At 32.5% G+C, this 7,459-nt stretch overlaps 1 long non-coding RNA gene across 1 annotated transcript; it reads right to left on the bottom strand.

Annotated features, from left to right (window-relative positions):
• Nucleotides 1-3,417: 3,417 nt before the first annotated feature.
• On the bottom strand, nt 3,418-6,633 carry LOC128184661 (uncharacterized). Its single transcript, XR_008243759.1, has 3 exons — nt 6,595-6,633; nt 5,318-5,601; nt 3,418-4,620 (listed from the first exon to the last, which is right to left on the bottom strand). It is a non-coding gene; the product is annotated as an uncharacterized LOC128184661 (long non-coding RNA).
• Nucleotides 6,634-7,459: the final 826 nt, after the last annotated feature.

The following is a 7,459-nucleotide window of genomic DNA, read 5'->3' as shown; positions in this document are numbered from 1 at the left end:
AAATATAAAAGCCTCGGCAAACGCATCGGCTTTTATATTTCAAAATAACATTTCTCGACCTCGGAGGTTATTCTGCAACATTCACGAAAAGTCTTACTTTATTTCCTCTCGACTTTTCATAATATTGATACAAATACCCCATTTCCTCGGTTCTTATATTTGGAGTACATATAGTTACCCTTTGAAATTATTTTTAAATTAAAGGAATTGCCCTTTGAATTGAAGTCACATTGTTGTGTCTGGATCAGAATAAAATGGCAGCGTCGAGATTTGCTCAAACCTTTGTAGAGGAAAGGGAGAAAACTGTTTAAAATTAAACAGCAACAAAACATTTAAAAAGAACAAGGGTGCAGCGAAGATTTTCAAAGACTATTTGAAAAGTGAGAATGAGATTCGAAAAGATCGACTGTTAGATTGGAACGAAATGAAAGCTAGTTTATTACATGGATTTTTAAGACCATCGCTTCTTGTAAAATAAATGTCCCACTCGACTGTCTTCGGGAAACCAAAAAACGTATTAGGTTTGTACTAACTGACTACTTTCTTCAAGTTCGGTTTCAAACCTGGTCGATTGCTAAATTCTTTTAATTCTATGACAATGTATTGTACATTAGATAAGAAATAATTTTCATTATGTGTGCGCTGGTTCATATTTATGCACGATTAGTTGACGTCACAATACAACTGACATTAAACTGAAATAAGGTATCTGTTAGTATTTCAAATAAATTTAAAATAAATAATGAAACCAAAAATGCATTTTAAAATTTGTAACACAGCTCATTGACACCAACCGGTATCAAACATCTAGCCTTTGGCTCTCAGGCCTAACGTGGAGTTTTGGGGGTGATATAGGACGTTGTACAGATTTTCCCCAGGTATAATTATCTATTGATCACATTTTTTCACCAAATGGCAATATACATTTAAAATCATCTATGCAATAAATGTTTGCAAAAAATGGAAGCATCCTTAGATAGTGTAGATTCCAGTTTGTTCAAATCATAGTCCCTGGGGGTATGGCGGGGCCACAATAGGGGGATCAAGTTTTACATAGGAATATAAAGAGAAAATCTTTTAAAACTTTTTTCTCAAAAACTATTAGGCCAGGAAAGCTCAAATTTGAGTGGAAGCATCCTCAGATAGTGTAGATTAAAGTTTGTACAAATCATGATCCCCGGGGGTATGGCGGGGCCTCAATGGGGGAATGGATTTTTACAAAGGAATATACAAGTTTAGAGAAAATCTTCAATTTTTTTTTCTCAAAAACTATTAGGCCAGAAAAGCTCAAATTTGAGTGGAAGCATCCTCAGATAGTGTTGATTCAAGTTGTTCAAATCATAGTCCCTGTGGGTATGGCGGGCCACAATAGGGGGATCAAATTTTACATATGAATATATAGAGAAAATCTTTTAAAAATTTTTCTCAAAAACTTTTAAGCCAGGAAAGCTCAAATTTGAGTGGAAGCATCCTCAGATAGTGTAGATTAAAGTTTGTTCAAATCATGGTCCCCGGGGGTAGGGTGAGGCCACAATTGGGGAATGAATTTTTATACAGAAATATATTGAGAAAATCTTTTAATTTTTTAAAAAAAAAACTTATTATAGGCCAGGAAATCTCAGATTGGCGTGTAAGCATCCTTAGATAGTGTAGATTTAAGTTTCTTCAAATCACGGGGGTAGGGCGGGGCCACAATGGGGGATAAATTTTTATATATATAGAAAATCTTTTAAAATCTTCTTCTCAAAACTATGAGGCCAGGAAAGCCCAAATTTGAGTGGAAGCATCCCCAGATCATATAGATTCAAGTTTGTTTAAATCATAGTCACGGGGTACAGTGACGCCACAATGGGGGATGAATTTTTACATAGGAATGTAGAGAGAAAATCTTTAAAAATCTTCTTTTTAAAAAACTATTTGGCCAGAAAAGCTTAAACTTGTGTAAAGGCATTCTCAGGTAGTGTAAATTCAAGTTTGCAAAATCATAGTCCCTGGGGGTAGGGCGGGGTCGCAATGGCGGGTTGAATTTTTACATAGGAATATATAGAGAAAATCTTTAAAATATTCTGGGAAAGTTTTCAGTCCAAAACTCAGTACTTTGTGTGAAAGCTCAGGTTATGCAGATTTAAGTTTGATAAAACCATGATTCCCTAAAGAAAGGTGGGGCCATAAAATGGGGGGTAGGGTATATAGGATTAGAGAAAAATCTTGTTAGAGGTACAACAACAATAGGGGCTTGATATTTACCGAAAAAAAGATGTGGATAAAAATTGGCAGATTTTCAAAGATAAATTTGGCAAGATCTACTGTACTTAGTTGTCAAGATATTTTGATTTTGATACTGTAATGCTAATCTAATCAGAGTTAAGGCAATTGTTGCTCGGGTGAGCAATGTGGCCCCTGGGCCTCTTGTTGTATTTTTTAATTTTTGTTGTCTATGCATCTTATGTTTCAATATTATTTTTTTTCATGCACCGTATTTATATTCTTTATTTAATTACAAAATGTTATCTTGACCTTGTATGTAAGGGCAAAATAGGCCACGCCTGCTGTCCATTCCTATTTAATTTTAAAATAAAATCTTGTTTAAACTCTGAAGTGGGTCAACGTTACAAAGTCACTTACAGTACACGTGTCTCTGAGAAGGAAATTTTCATCATACGGGTCGAGCTCATTTTTTTGGGATACCTGAACATTCTAGAAAGCAATTTACAGTTAATCAGAATACACAGGTTGACATCTAGCCATATTAAACTTTGCAGTTTCAGTGAAATTTTAGCAAGACAGCGAGCTAATGTAATCCATTTGTATCAGTAGAGTGATGAAACATTTGAAATTCCACCAATCCAATTATTGTTATGGATCAAACTAAAATATCAACAAAAATACTTGAAGGTAAAAACGCCATAAACCCTGAGCTCATTTCTCCGACACTAGACAAACGGGGTACGGAAGTATTCTGTTTGAGTTAGTACATTATTGAATTGTTTAGAGAAACAAGTAACATTGCAAAACTGGTTTCAGTGTAAACGTTTTATCTGTTAATCATAAGTTTGAAACCGATTTGGATTTCACAATTTTATTTTTAAAATGACAAAAGAATTTAAAAGGTGAATTTATGATAACCTCGCGCCGACAATGTAATCAAAAAGTGTAGAATACCACCTTAAACTATCATTTCTTCTCTCTGATTTTATATGAAAATATTATCTGTCCTTTAAAAACTACCTGTCAAAGTTCTTTTCAGTGAAAAACACATCCGTATCCCTTCTTATGTGAATACGGTAAACGAACGTGTGTAAAAAATAAGACGTGTTTAGAGGTGTGAAATTAAAAAGAACCCCCCCCCCCCCCCAAAAAAAAAAACCGTTGAGGGAAAGGGAGAGAATTACAGAGATGCATTGCACGTATAATTAAATTTAATCAAAGTACTGAAAGTACTGATAGGCGGAAGCATGATTGCAAGTTGTCAATGTCATAGTGTTATTATAACTATTTTCTTTTTAAGAATTAGTTTGATAACATAAAACACTATTCTAATATGTCAATTAAGGTATATACATGAAGTAAATGTGGAAATACTCTGTTACTGCACCAGATTAGTCTGGATCATGCCTTGAATAAAGATTAAATAAGAAGAGCAATTTAAACATCAAAACATTTATTTTGTGAAGTACATTCGTATAACAGTTGATACTTATATGCAAGCTGAAATTACAGAAATACATTTTCATTTATTATGCCGATTTATTAAAAATGTTCATTTTGACATCAAAATGCTGAAAGAATATCATAGTATTAGAATTTAGTAAACTGAACTTCTGAAACTGTAGTATTTTATTCTTTACAATAATGTTTCACAAAAATGCAGAAGTTACATTTGTACATCACTTGATTACAGTATTTTACAGAATCAAGTAGTATGTGTGTCACTTTGCTTACCTGAGAAGCAATAGCCATTGAGAAATAAGCTTCATAGAATAATACACAAAATATCTAGACAATGTGTTGTAAAAAGGTAATCAATAAAGAGATTTTGATGTTTTCTTAATATATTCTCAAGTTTAACAGTAACAGGATGATTTCAAAGTCATTTTATATGTGGATAATTGCAGACCTCTAATTGATCCTCAGATTGCAGTTCATACATTTTGTTGACACATGTTTAAAACTTAGAAAGAATGTATTTACTTACTGTACTGTATACCAAACATATTTTACAAAGATCAAACATATATGCAAATGTTGAGAATTTCAATACAATGTAAAAGCCCAGTAATTTATGGATAACTAATATAATGATAATCAATAATGTACACATTATGTGTCCTTTACAATTGCTCCATGTTGTACTGTCAAATCACAGGTCTCTAGTATTGAAGACATTTGAACTTTTAACTTTGAAGTTTTTATTTTAATACAAATGGAATCTTCAAGAGAACTTCCACCATTATAGAACATAGACTTTCAAAGAATCCCTTTATGGCTGCATGCCGTAATGGTGTTTTTGGAAAGCGTTTAATCCTGGAGTGTGCCATTTGTGGTAACAACAATTTCAATTCACTAGTGTTGTCTTGCATCCATTATACCAATGACAACTGTCTTTTTCAGCAGGGTATTCTAAAATGTGTTGATGAAAAATGAATAATGGATATGTTATCAAGCAATATTTCATTACAATATACTTGACCTCCAATAAAGAAAACATGGATTTTTAAAAAAAATTAATCTATAAAATATTTTGAATTTATATGTGTTTTACCTTAAACAATTTATTTTCAAAAGTATACATGTATTTTGCAAAAAAAAAGGATGAGATATATAAGAAGATCACACAATATGAATTATCAATAATTGTAAGGTTATTTTGGTATATTACATACAAGTAATGGAAAATATAGTGAATGAACTGTAAATGAAAGTTTAATTTTTTTCTCCAAAATTCTTCAGTTTTTAATTGCACTTAGTACAAGAATATTTACTATATTATTAAAGATATGACAACAAGATATATGTGAGTCAATGCTCACTAGTGATACCCCTGCTCTGATGTGTATACAACAAAGCATAGTTAACATTACATGTAATGGGAAGTTGACATCAAATATTTTGAAAAATAAATCCTACCGAATGGCATACCTTAACAAAGACTGAGTTAAAATTTCAAGCATCTGCGAATGTTGCTGAGATATCTTTGACAAAATTGTGTTAAAGACAAACAGACACACACTCCTTCCGAGCATGGGTATAATTAGTTCATACTTAAACAAGAAAACCATGGGGAATGTCGTATTTAAATTTAGTTGTATTTACTAACCTTGAAAATGGCATTAAGGCCATTAAGATGAGGATTGCAGCATATTTCAGATGCCCTGCTTCCATTTAAAAGTTGCAAACGTGCAATGTTTGTCCCTCTTTAAAAGTGCTGAACTGGGAAGCCAACACCGCATTTTTATAGCATCCGTCTTTTTCTTTGTTTTGCTTGAATTTAGCTGTGCGCCCAATTTTAGCAACTCTGCCCTTCACCAGAGATGAAGAATGATGTTGACCTCTCATTGTCTCCTCTTGTCAGTTAATGTTAATCAGTTTCTTGACATTCATCTGAAAGAACTTATACATATAGAACAAATAGATATATGTTAGGTTATTATTTATAATCATTGTCAGGTATATAATTGAGTCTTTTTGGAATTGCAATTAATCATGAACACGGTAGATCAAAGATATACCGGTATGAAGTCCAAATTCTCATGAATTGAAAATTTAAAAACAAAAGATGCAGTCATCAAAATTGTCATATAAATTATGATGTAGAGAAATTTCCATAGGAAATTTTAGTCACTTTCATTACAGAGTAATGATAAGGTAATTCTGAGATACAAGTAAATACAGTAGGTAAAATGATAAATCATATTAATTTTTTTTAAATGTTCAATTAAATATCTTTGTAATAGCCCATCTGGAATATTTATTATATCAACCAATGAATTGTATTTTGTATGATACTTAAAAGCTATATTTGAGATATTTTTAGAGAAAATCCATTTGCATTATTCATGAGTCATTTTTAAACCAAGCTGAATATTGTAATGTTTTGTAAGCAAAATGAATGAACTCTATATCATACAGTGCAGTCCGTAACATATTATAAAATCACCAAATGAACATATAGATCTGCAAAGATGTCACAAATTATTAAAGGTATAAAAAAAAGGAAATGTTATCTTCTTTGATATGGGATTCCATTGTGCGAAATTTTAATCTTTATAGATATCCTGTAGGCCTCGCCTTGTACAGTATTCATAACAAAAGACTGACATTTCAGAATTATCGATGAATGCCTAACACAAACAATATAAATTCTTTCATAAAATTTATGTACTTATCTTAGATTTCTCTGATTCTAACCCCGCTTTTATATTGTGACATGTCTCCTCCGCACGTCACAATATAAAAGCGGGGATTAAAGTCAGGGGAATTTCGGATTTAGAATGTACCAGCTCCTCGATCAAGATTATTGTAACATGAAAATCTAAAATGATATGAGGCAAACGTTTATACAATGAGAAATAACACATTAATTACATAACTTACCTCCTTACGTATGTCGAAGATGGACAGTCACCAGTTGTTTGGAATTACTACGCAATACGTTGGTATGTTTACAAATAATTTATAGGCATTGTATCATTTTAATAATCTTTTTAAATAGATTTATTCACACTCTTGTTTTTTTAAAAAACCATTCATTACCTGTTTCCCAATCAATTTTCCTTCTGCACTCAAAGCACGCATTTTCAAATTGAACTATATTTTCCCTCGGAATTTCATCTACAGGCATCAGACTCCGTGCTTATCCTTTGTTTATGTCGCATACCATCGCAAGAGTTATCGTTCGTTCCTGTACTATCAAAAACGTAAACTCATATATAGATCTACCACTTGCTATCTTTGTTATAGGCATTTTCAATGGATAATTAAAAACGATGAAGTAAAAATTAAGAAACATACCACAGCTCTATTATCAAAAACGATGTTTTAACGGGGGTCAAACAGTGTGTGTGTGTGTGGGGGGGGGGGGGGGGTGTTATAGAGTTGCGTGCCCTTAGTTTAAATAACTTCCGATAGTTTACAATGAAAAAGGGCAGGAATTTGACCTTTGACGTAGAAGGTCATGAAAGCAATTGCAATAGGCGCTTCCGCCTAAAAATGGGTCTATGACATCTCATAGAAAGTAACTCCGTCTCGTCGAAAAAGTTCATCGATGCGACAACTCACAGAATGCATGGACGGCTCATCGAAACGACAAGTCATAAAAAAAGAAAATAGAGAACTCATGGATACGACAAAACATCGATACTCACTGACACTTATCGAAAGTGTAAAATAAATATTATTTTATAATGCTAATGTTTAAGCTCATACGGGAAATCGTAATCGAAAATCAAAATCTTTTCGA

The sequence above is a fragment of the Crassostrea angulata genome, chromosome 5, assembly GCF_025612915.1.
Source record: "Crassostrea angulata isolate pt1a10 chromosome 5, ASM2561291v2, whole genome shotgun sequence".
NCBI classification, from domain to species: Eukaryota; Metazoa; Mollusca; class Bivalvia; order Ostreida; family Ostreidae; genus Magallana; species Magallana angulata.
This window is presented reverse-complemented; position numbering and strand designations above follow the sequence as displayed.